The sequence below is a fragment of the Tachysurus fulvidraco genome, chromosome 9, assembly GCF_022655615.1.
Source record: "Tachysurus fulvidraco isolate hzauxx_2018 chromosome 9, HZAU_PFXX_2.0, whole genome shotgun sequence".
Lineage (NCBI taxonomy): Eukaryota > Metazoa > Chordata > Actinopteri > Siluriformes > Bagridae > Tachysurus > Tachysurus fulvidraco.
The window spans coordinates 7,028,701-7,043,516 of record NC_062526.1 but is presented as its reverse complement, the minus strand read 5'-3'; the positions used below and the strand labels follow the sequence as shown (position 1 = coordinate 7,043,516).

General features: G+C 40.9%; 1 long non-coding RNA gene across 1 annotated transcript in view; it reads right to left on the bottom strand.

Annotated features, from left to right (window-relative positions):
* The window catches only part of LOC113653412, a 41,768-nt gene that overhangs the window by 7,806 nt on the left and 19,146 nt on the right, over nucleotides 1–14,816 (bottom strand). Inside the window, exon 2 of the long non-coding RNA XR_003443077.2 lies at nucleotides 14,541–14,664. This is a non-coding gene — a long non-coding RNA (uncharacterized LOC113653412). The remainder of the gene's footprint in view (nucleotides 1–14,540; nucleotides 14,665–14,816) is intronic.

Sequence of the window (14,816 nt, the reverse complement as noted above, 5' to 3'; positions counted from 1 at the left end):
TCACCCGGAATCAGCGTCTACCTCGGACATCTAGGAGCGAACCGGGCAACCAAAAAAAAAACTTAACACTGAATAGAGTGCATCAAGGTACTGCCTGCTTTTATGCTGTTGCTATAGTGTATGTATTTAAACAGAAATATGGTACGTAATTTGTATATGGTTATTCATGTTGTATTATTATATTATTTTAAGTACAGTTAGTGATTTGCTTTTGTATCTCAGGTATTGGGAGATTGCATTAGACACTGAAGACACTGCATTACTACACTGTTTGTCATGAGCACATGATGTAACTGTATGTTACAGTTAGCACTGATGGTTTAAAAAAACACTGTTTCTGTTTCCCTATTTATATTTGAACATTTGGGACTGAAAGCATTTGCAGTGTGTGACTGTAGATTAGTTTTCAGTCCTTCCTTTATTCCTAAGCAAAAAAAAATGTAATTTTTTTTTATCACTGGATGTGTAATAACTTACTCACTTGTATTATGTATGTTAATATATAGTGTTGTAACACACCTAATTAAATCACAGTAAACTCCTGTTTCATCTATTTGTGTTCAGGTTGTTTGTTTTAGGCCCATGGTTCTCAAAGTGGGGCGTGTGTTGTACGTATAACCAGGGGATCTGCTTTTTAAAAAGCACATGATGGTTGTGGAAATGATTCAAATGAATATTTAATCTGTGCAGGAATCATTTGGGGTTTCTTGGAAATGATTTTCATCACGGTACCTGACTGCAAATATGTTTTCGGTCCGAACGTGTTTACCGTTTGATTTCAAATCCATTGTCCACACAGCACTAATTTATTTTACACTACGTATGCTCTGGAGTATATAACGTAGATCCAGTTTTTTCCTTACTCGAAAGGGCAGTTTTCCCGACAACATCTATTGTATTACCATCTGGATTTCTCCTCTTCATTTGGTGGGGCTCATACTTCAGGGAACATAAGAAAAGGCAGGAAAATGAATATCCTTTCAGGATGTAATTGCTATGGTACGTCTCATCACATGCTTAATTACTGTGATTTTAGAAGCCCAAAGGTACCGAATGTGCTATTTGAAGGCGAGAAGAATTGAATTTGGTGAATTAAAATGTGCACATGGCGAATCCCCGGAGAAGGGTTAGTGTGGAGATGAAAACGAAGGAGCAGCTGAGTGATGGCAAATGGGACCAAATCTGTAGATTACACAATCACACAGTCACACAACTAATTGTAAAATTTTGAGATTACTACAGAGAAGATTGGAAGCTTTCTGTATACGTGACCTTGTTCTTCAGTAATCAGGCCTTTAGTCTGGGCCTGAATAAACAAACATAGCACAATAGTTAATTAGCTGTACCTTCTGTAGCTCTAACTTCTTAAAGGTAACTCCAGAATTATTGGTACCCTTCAAAAGAAAAAAGATTAAGTAAAATAAACATTACACACAACGATTCAAGTGCATCATTCAAACAATTGAATAAAGTACTTACTTTTCCTCTTAACAAAGGCTGTTCACATAATATTTCATCAGTATGGAGAACAACCAAAGCTTTTAACACAAAGGGTTAAACAATTAAAGGGTTAAACAATTCATTAAGGGTTACACGAAACAGGTCAAGTCAGAAGGAGACTAAATACAAATGCCAAAAAACGTCCAAGACGACATTCATCAACGCAGAAAATGGAGGAACTTCTTCCCTCAGGCCATCAGACGTCTGAATGAGTTCTTTAGGAGACCAGACAGGCTCGGGCACTCCATGGACACTGCTGTTTTACTCTTATTACCACATCTGCTACGTCACTTTTTGCCAATTCTGTCCTGTTACTACATGGAACTTAATTCATTGCAAATCAAATCCTTCACATACTTTACATTTTTTTCATATTTTTCTTATTTCTATTAATTCTTTTGTTTGTTTGTTTATTTATATCCACAGTCTAAGATGGAACATGCTGTAAGTTGTACACATGACAAATGTGATAATATCGGGTATCTCGAATCCTACAGCCCTGAGATTAACATTCACGTCGCTAAATGTCTTGAGAAACGACTCACTAAATAGAAACATACGAGTGTGACGGTGACCTAATCGCATCAGGCAATCCGAAAGTAACAAGTTGTTCTGTCTATTCTGAGAAAAAACAAGAAAAGGTTCTCTGTATGACTCATAATGTGATAAAGTGGTTCTCGGTTATATTCACGCTTCAGTGACAAACTGACAAATCCTCACCGTAAATCACACCTTAGTTGAACATGCATCATAAGCCTTGCCTGTAAATGTGAATAAATTAGTTTATTTATTTGTCTGTAATGCTCATGGATTTCATGGCTACTGAACAAACAAATCTGGTGACGTTAATAGGCCAGAGTGAGCCACGTCAAGCGTCAGCGTGGAAACTCGGCCAGTTAACAGTCGCAGTTAAGCAACAAACCACTTAACCTCCAGAAAGCAGACGCTGCAGTAGCGCTGTGACAGTTTGCACACATCCTGAGCCGTGTTTTATGCTTTACTTTCTTTTAGAAAAATGTGCAGCTTGAGGGAGTTTTAAAGAGATCTAGTTATGTACCACCATTATGTATGGATTCCGCTTCGTGAAATATTCGGACATTCTAAGAGGAGATGCTGACTACATGTGGTCTTTGAGGACAACAACCTAATCCCAATCGATACACAATTCCCGGGCTGTATATTTATAATCACACCCTCAGGAGTCACCCAAATGACGATGAGGTTCCCTTTGAGTCTGGTTCCTCTCAAGGTTTCTTCCTCTTCCATCTAAAGGAGTTCGTCCTCACCTCGGTCGCTTCAGTCACCTCGGGCTTGTTCATTAGGAATAAATACAATTAATAAATACAATTAATTTAATATTAATCGTGAATTTTTGGATTATATTAATCTTCGTATAGGTTCTTAGGTTCTGTAAAGCTGCTTTGAGACGATGTCTATTGTTAAAAGCGCTACATGCAAATACATTTGAATTAAAGCCATTTTTAGTTCAGTATTGCTAATACACATATAAGCAACTTCACTTCACTTCGACTGTACGGTACATGAAGTACTTGTAATGCCGCTAAAATCAGTTACATTTTAGCGGCACGTTGTTCAAATAGCAAAACAAAAAATCCGCAATTTCATGCTTGTAACAAATAACTAGCTTGCGACTTATAAACGTCACCCAACACCTATATTGTTGTAAATAAACTATTCGATTATATAATTCAATGAAATGATGTTATACCTTAAAGAATCTTTTACACTGTTAGACTCAAGACATCGCAGTAAAATACGGTGGGTTGTCGATCAGGGTTCAAGCCACAGCTCTGTAATGCTCATGGATTTCATGGCTACTGAACAAACAAATCTGGTGACGTTAATAGGCCAGACTGTGCTGTAATGTATATGTGCCAAAAAATAAAGGCTTCTATCGGAAACTTTCAAGGCGTATATTTGTACATGATAGACTTTTATAGTTTTAATAACTGATCATTCAGTAAAACATTCCACAATCTATCGTGTACAGTATCTCTTTCTTTTTTTTTTAGAGAATACAAGAATTGTGCTGAGCTCTTTAATTTCGTTCTAAGCCTTAAAATGTGCTGAAGTGTCTGTGTCACAACCCCACGAGTTCTCAGAAAGTTAAAATATAGAAAAAAAAATGATCTACACGGCTTCCAAAATATTCATTATCAGCACCAGCATGCACAGAAAATCTTGTTCTGAAGAAGGGAGCGTATACCATCTAATAGTTAGAACAGAGATGTACTGTATAAAGAGACGTATTTTATTATCTCCTTTAAGTTTACATTCCATTCAAACACACGGTGTGTCGAACTACTATGGTGAAGATGCATAAAGATGTTAAAAGCTCTGAATCTCTCAGGTGATATCAGATAGAAATCAGAGATAGAGATACCAGATCACCTGCAGAGAAGCATTTCTGTGTGTGTGTGTGTGTATAAAATGCAGGCCTCTTAGTGAGCAGCCAGAGGGAGGGAGAAACAGTCAGCATTTTTTTTTTCTTTTCAGACAACTTGAACGCAGGCCCGCTGGACAGGGCTTCCTGTGCAGGGTTATAAAAACAAAGCAAAGAGAAAAAAAAGAAAGAGAGAAAGAGATAGAAAAGAATGCCTAGCGGTATCACATTCCCGAGCTTTCTGTCAGGTAGAGCCGACACGCTCAGCCACACACATCACCTCGACCTCATGTGAAGAAAAAGAAGAGCCCTGAGAGCAAGTAAAGCTCTTTGCACTTTCTCAGTTGACGTGTGTGGAAAGTGGATGGAGGCTGTAAGAAATGGGAGAAGAAATGCGATCTGATGGCGGTAACGGATGAGGTTTTGGTGTGTTTGAGAGGTTCGTGGAGAACGAGCAGTTCCGGCTAATGACATGTAACACACTGCTGCGACTGCCTCATGAGATAGCGCTGTTCGTTTGGATAAGCTCTGCCTGCTCCAGCTCGGAAAAATCAACACCGCTATAATAATATAATGTTTTCGATGACGAAGCGTCTCTCGAAAACCTTTCTGTTGTGGATATTCGTTTAGAGGTTTAACGCAGCAACACCGTCTGGATCTGTTTACTGCTACAAATATCTGTTTTATTTTTATTTACACTACAACCAACTGGAAACACTGGGAGAAATTACAGAGGCAGAAATGCCAGAGCTGTAAACACTGGTCTGTAAATTGGGTCTCTGACAGATCTTCAGCCTCAGATACATCACTTAGCTTCAGAACTAGTTAGTGATTAGGATTTTAAGTTGGATCTTCTCACAATCATTTCTAATTAATTACAGTGTTTCTTAAACAAACTTGTAGCTTGACCCTGACCATGTAGTTACTCACGATGTTATGAGCAGGTGATTTGTATCGGTGTGACGATTTAAAAGTCAAATGATATTAATTATAAATCATTAATTATCACAGAAGACAGACAACTGGTGAGTAATGTAAGTTGGTGGCTCTGAAGTACTGATCAGAAGGTCGAAGGTTAATGCTGCCCCTGTTGGGCCCTTAACCCTCTGTGTAACATGACTGACCCTGTGCTCTGACCACACCTTCCTAACAATGTGGTCAATGCAAAGAAAAGTATTTCACTTTCCTGGATTATATACTTGTACATTCATTCATTCATTCATTTTCTACCACTTATCCGAACTTCTCGGTCACGGGGAGCCTGTGCCTATCTCAGGCGTCATCGGGCATCAAGGCAGGATACACCCTGGATGGAGTGCCAACCCATCGCAGGGCACACACACACACTCTCATTCACTCACACACTACGGACAATTTTCCAGAGATGCCAATCAACCTACCATGCATGTCTTTGGACTTTGGGGAGGAAACTGGAGTATCCGGAAGAAACCCCCGAGGCACGGGGAGAACATGCAAACTCCACACACACAAGGCGGAGACAGGAATCGAACCCCCAACCCTGGAGGTGTGAGGCAAACGTGCTACCGCGCCCCCTATATACGTTACAAATAAAGGTTCATAAATTTTCAAACTGGTGTGTACATGGGCCAGCAATGTGATTTGCCCATAACTCTAACTAATAAATAAATAAATAAATATTTATAAATAACGATTTATAAATCAACGTTAGTCACATTATTTGGAGAATATTATATATAATATTATTATTATTATTATATAACAGGAGATTCAGTGAAATCATCAAAAAATAAATGATTGCCTTGCGACCAGAAATCGTGTTGTACGCTTCTCAGGATTAATGAGACTTCATAATCTATTTCCTAACCGCAATGGCAGTGTACGAACATGATCACACTCAGTTTATCACAATGCACACTCGCTTCCTCGTTCACAGTCACCTGACTACTGATTATAATCTCTCTCTCTCTCTCTCTCTCTCTCTGTCTCTCTCTCTCTCTCTCTCTCTCACACACACACACACACACACACACACACACACACGCACGCACGCACGCACGCACGCACGGCCCACTTTATAATCCACTTTCAGTCACTACAACTTTGTGAATAATTCGCTCATTCGATCTTGTGTCCTGAACAAACCGAGCCGTTTGTTTACGCTGACCTGGTTTGACCGCATACATTCCTACAGATCTTGGGTTACTGCCTCACTTATTTTATCCTGTTTGCCAATCATTAATCTGTGCCAATCTGTGTTTTGAATTTTTTGCTCAAAATAACTCAAACTGCAGCTGCACCAGTCTCAGCATCGATCTTGTGACAGGTTTCTGAAAAAAATCCTCAAAAAACAAAAGTTCAGTCCGAACAGTGTATTCATATTCACTTACGTTACTCCGATCACTGAGACTAATAACCCTGAGAGCCCATAGTTGTGTGTTACTTTGCTCTCTACTCTGACTGGCTCATTTTCCACTTGCTTAATCGTACTGCAGGTTGCATCAGGCGAGTCGTCAGACAAAGAATCCTCCAGAAACAGAAGATTCAGGAAACAGGAAGTACCATAACTCAAGACAAAAGTGGAAGACAAACGATTCAGGGCTCCAGCACGATGAGCTCACACTGCAGCTCAATCAGAACCATGTGACCTTTTTGATCTGCTGCTGTAATCAAAAACACCTTCTTGTGCTCATCCCAAGACTTATATTCACAGTTTTCTTATACTCATCATCCTTTCACACACTTCTCTATTTAGCTCGTTATTTGTCTAAGGGCTTTTCACACCTATTTCATACGAGCAGTGGTTTCAGGCTGATGTAACATGTACATATGAACAATCAAAATAATCTCAGACCACCCTAGGTTTTTCACAGCATCTGGTTGTGGGGTGGGGGCACGGTGGCTTAGTAGTTAGCACGTTCGCCTCACACCTCCAGGGTTGGGGGTTCGATTCCCGCCTCCACCTTGTGTGTGTGGAGTTTGCATGTTCTCCCCGTGCCTCGGGGGTTTCCTCCGGGTACTCCGGTTTCCTCCCCCGGTCCAAAGACATGCATGGTAGGTTGATTGGCATCTCTGGAAAATTGTCCGTAGTGTGTGAGTGTGTGAGTGAATGAGAGTGTGTGTGTGCCCTGTGATGGGTTGACACTCCGTCCAGGGTGTATCCTGCCTTGATGCCCAATGACGCCTGAGATAGGCACAGGCTCCCCGTGACCCGAGTAGTTCGGATAAGCGGTAGGAAATGAGTGAGTGAGGTGCTTTTCCTGTGTGCTCCAGTAAAAGTCCCCTGAACACATCGTTATTTAAAGAGAGGAAAAAATTAGATAGAGTTTACCTAGTGCTTGCATCTGGGACAAAAAGCAGGGGTTTCTGAGGCCACAAGGTTTCTGAGTCCACATCAGTGCTAACGGGAAGCAAAAAAAGAAAACGGTCCCACTTTTAATCCACTTAAACACCAAAAGTGCTGCGATCACTTGAAACTTGTTCTCTTTCTGGTTTGGGACATTTTAAAGCACTACAAGTGAAACCAACCTAAATCTGAGTTTCTGTAAATCTGCTCTGTGACAATGTGATAGAATATGTTACATGTACTCTGGTAGGGAAGGTTTCGAGAGATCCAATTACCTGCTTGAAGCGTTTCTGAGATTTGAAGTATTAGTGGGACGAATGAAAAAATAAACTGCAAATCAAGCTGATGTCTAAGACCAAACAGCTGGCTTTTCACCATGAGAAATGTGTCGGCTCATCGTTTCAGCCTCGGCATCTGGTCCGACACACGTTCCAGACTCCGCACCACAAAGTACTAATGGAAAACACAATGGAAAGGTCAGGTGGCAAAGTACTGGCTCTCTCTGGCTTTAAACACGCTTGTAATCATTAATGCGGTTTATCACGATATTCAATTCACAATATTTTAGCGTCTACTTTAACTGTTCTGACATCTGTGTGTTTCAGCATCTGATAACAGCAACAGGAGTTTCAGAAAGTAGTTATTGGTGTGTTGTGGTGCAGTGGTGGCTCAAGCGGTTAAAGCTCTGGGTTGTTGATCAGAGGAGCAGGGCTCAAACCCCAGCATTGACAAGCTGCCACTGTTGGGCCCCTGAGCAAGGCCCTTAACACTTTCTGCTCCAGTGGCACTGTATCATGGCTTCCCCAATGCTGGGATATGTGAAAAAATTAATTTCACTGTGCTTTCATATAAATGTGACAAATAAAGGCTTCTATTCTATTCTAGTTCAAGAGATACGACTGGAATCTGTAACACGAGCCGCGAGTCTCACGGTACAAAGGGTAAATCTGACTGAGACGTGACACGGCTGTAAATGACCAAAAAGTAAGACGTCAGTCTCCAACCGAACACTCGCTTTAACCTTTAACACTTAAACACCAAGCCTTAGCATGCTGATTTGTTCAGACAGGAAGTCACACGCTGCTAAAAACGACTTATCAGAAAGGGTCAGTTTATTCGAGATGGTGCATGGGGACAAAGGAAGTTAGTAAGAAAGGAGAAGTTGCTGTATGACTAAAAGCCTGGAAAAAATAAGACCTCCCACTTGCAGCATAGTGTACGCAGCGTTCATGGAAAGGTCTAAGGTCTGTAATTTATTATCTCCGAGAAAAGACATCCTAAAAAGACAGATTATGTACAGTACATGTAAATGACTCCAGGATGGTTTTCCTCTCTATTTTCCAGTTCTGGTGTACCCAAAGATCATCACAGACCCCCTTAAGCTTGGTACAGAGCACACAGTATGTTGATGATGCAGTCGATTTGACTCACTCGCTCTAGGAAGTAATATTTCTTTGCTGTGGTGTGCTGGGACGGCGGCACTGGGACTGAAGGACGAAGGCCCACACTTTTGTGGAGATGGAAACGGACAGCATGAGGGCAGAAATATGACTATCGTATCGCAGCACTGAATGATATCCGAATGATACGGGTTATCGTATCATTCATTTTCTACCGCTTATCCGAACTTCTCGGGTCACGGGGAGCCTGTGCCTATCTCAGGTGTCATCGGGCATCAAGGCAGGATGCACCCTGGACGGAGTGCCAACCCATCACAGGGCACACACACGCTCTCACACACTCACACACACTATGGACAATTTTCCAGAGATGCCAATCAACCTACCATGCATGTCTTTAGACCGGGGGAGGAAACCAGAGTTCCCGGAGGAAACCCCCGAGGCACGGGGAGAACCCAAACTGATGTTATTTTAAAATTTTACCTTTGAATCTTTAATTGAATTATTACCATGGTGTTGTAGAATCCGATTGGTCAGAAAGTGTCGATTAATTGTCTAATTATTACAGAAAGCTGGATCATGTATCACTGTTTCATTTCATGTGCAAAACTTTGTTCTGAAGGAAAACTGTACAAATCAGTTATGTGTCATCCTGTTTAAGGTGAGCCGCTAAGGGGATGGAAACCGGGGGAGGAAACCGGAGTACCCAGGGCAAACCCGTGAGGCACGGGGAGAACATGTATAACTCCACACACACACAAGGCGGAGGCGGGAATCGAACCCCCAACCCTGGAGGTGTGAGGCAAACGTGCTAACCACTAAGCCACCGTGCCCCCACGGAGAAACATTTATTTAGCATTTGTGTAAAAAATCTCACGTCAGCACCATCTAACCGTCAGCAAGAAAGAGATCAAACTGTATTTATTTTCTTTATAACTTTGAGAGAGGAAAATAAACAGACTGGTGAGAGAATGATCATTTACAGCTGCTATAATGTTAGTGAGAACAAAAAACGCCTCGTGTTATTGACATTCGATATCCTTATATGTATAACTATAAACAGAAGACGGAGTGGTGGGATGCATACTGACGCAAAGGTGAAGGTGATTATTTTACACTAAGTGCACGTTTAGAGCCAACGTGTCGCAGAGAGCTGCTATGGAGACAATGAACCTGCTCTGTAACACAGTTAACCTGTGCACTGACCCTCAATTACTCACAAAGCATGATTTAAAGAGAGAAAAAAGAAATAGAAATCATTCACAGTACTATACTCGATCTGATCCTTTTCTTTTTATGAATCCTGGGATAGGAGTGACATTAAGAGAAGCACGGAGTGAAGCCGTGTACAGCTGTTGGGTGGATTTGGGATTTTGTTTTCCTATTATGCCATTATGCTCTGACTCATGGCTACAGCATTTAACTGGAGGGTGGAACAGGAATCAGGCTTAATCGGAGCAAAAAATCTTGGCACTTTAATTCAGCCATCTCGAAAAGAGCAAAAACAAGAACGCCTTCATGCTGAAGTGCTGCGGTTTGACTGCGTTCATCCTAAACGGTTACAGTACTGTATATACCGTGTGTTTGTGTGTGTGTGTCCATATACAGGAGGACACTTTTTATAACCTTTAAGAATGCCTTTGATAAAACAATGTATTCAGATAATTTTATGTTCACAGAATTTGGTAGACATAGTTATCCAGATCGACTTACATTTATATCTCTTTATTATACACCTGAGTGATTAAGGGTTAAGGTCCTTGTGTCAGAGGCCCAGCAGTGGCAGCTTGGTACACTTGGGATTTGAGCTCACAACCTTCCAACTGGTTGCACCGACACCTTCAGCACTAGGCTACCACATCCCCCATCCAGATGGATCAGGAAGCTGTCTTCTAGCTTGTGATGAACTTTCACGGGAAACACAGTATTCACATCACACACACACACACACACACACACACACACACACACACACACACACACACACACACACACACACACACACACACACACAGACACACACAACACTGACGCCAAACTGGGAGCTGGTAGAGATGACGTGTGCTTACAAAGCGTTTATTTCTGCTACGCACTGAAACGCTTAGGACTTCCTAACTGCTTCAGATGCATGGAGTAACAATTTGACCTCTTTCTTAAGGCACTGCAGTTTTTGTTTCACAGCATCTGGAAAGTATTTCCTGTAAAGCTGACGCCGTACGCGTGGTATCTCTAGTCACAGATCCATGCGCGTGTTGGAGTCGTATTTTCTTACACTTAAAACAACAACAGCTCTTTAACAGCCACTTCAGTTTCATGCTTTGGGATAAGAGATTCATTCTGAGCTCATTTTCATCAGCAACAATGAGATTAAGATGCTGAAACACACTGAGATTTCTCCTTCTGGCTGCATGTGCTAAGGTTTGATACACGAATAAGGAGAAAATAAAGACAAACTAATTTTTCACCACTATGAGTAAATAAAATAGATCACACATTTAATTCATTTTTAAATTGCAATCAGCTACATTTTTTTATTTTAACCTTAAAACAATTGTACAGAAATAAAGCTCTTGTACATTTTCATATAGCTGATTATTACAGCGAAAAAAGGGCTTAAAAACAAAAATATACAGTACAGACCAAAAGTTTGGACACACCTTCCAAAAGTTTGGACACACCACCTTTTCAACAGGACAATGACCCCAAACACACCTCCAGGCTGTGTAAGGGCTATTTGACCATGAAGGAGAGTGATGGGGTGCTGCACCAGATGACCTGGCCTCCACAGTCACCGGACCTGAACCCAATCGAGATGGTTTGGGGTGAGCTGGACCTCAGAGTGAAGGCAAAAGGGCCAACAAGTGCTAAGCATCTCTGGGAACTCCTTCAAGACTGTTGGAAGACCATTTCAGGTGACTACCTCTTAAAGCTCATCAAGAGAATGCCAAGAGTGTGCAAAGCAGTAATCAAAGCAAAAGGTGGCTACCTTGAAGAACCTAGAATATGACATATTTTCAGTTGTTTCACACTTTTTTTGTTATGTACGTATATAATTCCACATGTGTTAATTCATAGTTTTGATGCCTTCAGTGTGAATCTACAATTTTCATAGTCATGAAAATAAAGAAAACTCTTTGAATGAGAAGGTGTGTCCGAACGTTTGGTCTGTACTGTATATATATTTAAAAACATGACACTTTAATTCATTTTCAGTGTTGCTTGAATACTAATGCATTCATTTGAACCCCTTTTCATATTTAATCGTCCAGTAAACACACCAATATGACAACAGAGAAATATGAATACTTCTAGACAAATGAATATTTATGAATGATTTATGCAAAATATTTTTTTTCCTTAATGAAAACCCATAAGATCACCATCTGTATTACGAATCGGCTCTTTTTGAATTTTAGCGTTTATTAGCAGCACACGGCTGTATGTTTTTATTGTTTAGTTGTGAGTAGGTTGTTTTTTGGTCAGCTGGACATGAAGTTTGTCCTGTCTGTATTCCCATGTTCCTGAAAATTTCTACAGGAATTTGAAGAAGGGAAAAAAAAAAATATATAAATAAATAAAAAAATAAAAAAAAGACATTCATTGTTTGGAGAAAGAAACAAGACTCTCAAGCTCCAATCAATTAGCAGCAGGTTCGCTTGGCACGGAGCCCTGATGTCCATCCTGCTGAAAGCAGAGTGTGTTTCTGTGTTTATAGCGAGAGCTGAGGACTGCAGAACTGTGCCAGGGCTGAAGAGACAAAGAGCCAAGCCTGGCACAGGGGCCATATTCCCACGCCATGGCCCTCAGGCAGCGAATAGTCTCAGTACCGTAACGCTCAGAACAAGAGCTCACAGTTTCCACTCCGCTCATCTACAGCTGGAACATACAAACTTAACCCTGATACTCATCTGTACACCTTTTTTTTTACATTACTATCAGACTGGATGGCTGTCAGGCAGATAGTGTTGAAATGCCTCCGAAAAACATACTGAAGCCATGCAGCATTCCATATCATTCATTAAGCAGCGCTAACTCAAAGACAGATATAGTGGGAATGTACGAGCCACACACACACACGCACACACACACACGCGCAAACACACACACACACACACACACACACAATGTAATGTAATATAAAATAATCTCAGTCTGCTGTTCATTAACACCAATAACTTGGTGAAAATACAACAGAAAAGGAACGCGGGTAACAGAAACGACGCACGCTGTACACGGTATCGGTCCTTACATACATTCTACTGGTTAGATGCTGTACACAGTATCATTTTAACTTTGTGTATCAGCATTTATAATGTGTTCTGTAAAGGCTTGTGGAAATTGTAATGTGGATCATTAAAAAAGAGAGACAGAGAGAGAGAGAGAGAGAGAGAGAGAGAGAGAGAGAGAAAGACAGAGAGACAGAGAGAGAGGAAGAGAGACAGGGAGAGAGATGCAGACAGAGAAAAAAAGAGAGAGAGAAAGGAAGAGAGAGAGAGACAGAGAGAGATAGACAGACAAAGGGAGAGAGAGAGACAAAGACAGAGAGAGAAAGACAGAGAGGCAGACAGAGAAAGACTGAGAGAGACGAGACAGAGAGAGAGAGAGAGAGAGAGAGAGAGAGAGAGAGATGCAGACACAGAGAGAGAGAGGGAGAGAGAGAGACAAAGACAGAGAGAGAAAGAGAAAGACAGAGAGAGAGACAGAGAGAAAGACAGAGAGAGAGAAAGAGAGAGAGAGGCGGACAAAGACTGAGAAACAGAGAGAGAGAGAGACGAGAGAGAGAGTGTGTGTGAGAGAGAGAGAGGCAGACAGAGAAAGACAGAGAGAGAGAGAGAGAGAGAGAGAGAGAGAGAGAGAGAGAGAGAGAGAGAGAGAGAGAGAGAGAGAGAGAGAGAGAGAGAGACAGACAGACAGACAGACAGACAGTCTGCTCTTCATTTCTTGGACATTCCACAACAAAAATCTTAGCTATTAATTGTTAACATGCACAACATCGTCTATTAAGAAAGAATGAACACCGAAATTAAAATTCTGAAAGAACAACAACAACAACAACAACACACTCCTGACTGCTGTTATACACAAGTATCCACAAGGTCTGAGTGTGATACTTGTTACATAGCTGACTAAAAGTTTGTTTATACACACACATACATAAACACACACATACACACACACACATACACACATATACATAAACACACACACAGACACACACACACACACATATACACACATATATATAAACACACACACACACACACACACACACACACACACACACACACACACACACACACACACACACACACACACACACAAATGCAGTCTGGCAAAAAGCCCTCGTGTCTTCATTCATCCAAGATACTAATGTTTAATGTTGAAATGTGCAGCAAATGTTTAACGTGTTCTGTAAATCATGATATAATGTCATTATATTCCAACAGAACTTACACAATTTTCTACACTTTCTGAAACAGTTACATTTTATCAGTGTGTCTGTCACAGTGTTTCTTAAACAACTGGTATGTGATCATGAGCAGGAATATAGTCAAGTACTAGTGCGTTAGACTGAGATGAGACGTTCAAACTGACAAAGAAAGTCTGAGAAACAAGGCAGGTTAACAGTCTGTAATAACCCATCTGCAGTTCCTTGAACAGGAAAAAACATTTCGAGAAATTCTTGCTCAGCATCTGTCAGAGAAATCTGTCGTCGGATTTACAGCCGGCGAGAACGACTGACTGTTTAGCTTGTGTAACAGAAAAGCAACGCAATATTACAACCAGCAGAATCCAAACGTTGTTCAAGAGATATGAAAGAGGCAGGAGGAAATGTGCATCACCTTCACAAAGGGATTACATATATTGATATTTTGTTTTTCACTATTAATGATTTGAAATATAAGCATACCTAATATTCTCTCTCTCTCTCTCTCTTCCTCTCACTACTCTTGAGATAATCAGTAATCCTGAACATCCTGCTCTTCGGTCTTGCCTGGTCTGTCATCACAAAGTCCACGAACCACACAGACAGCCTGGAGGTACATGAGATTATTATATGCCTTTATACTGTAAGAGCCACAATCATTAATGCATGCAGGTCTCACTGAACATGTAATAAATGCTGTGGATAAGAACCACTTGGAGAATACGGCCGGTTTTGTTCTCGAGTCTCTGTCACTCAACG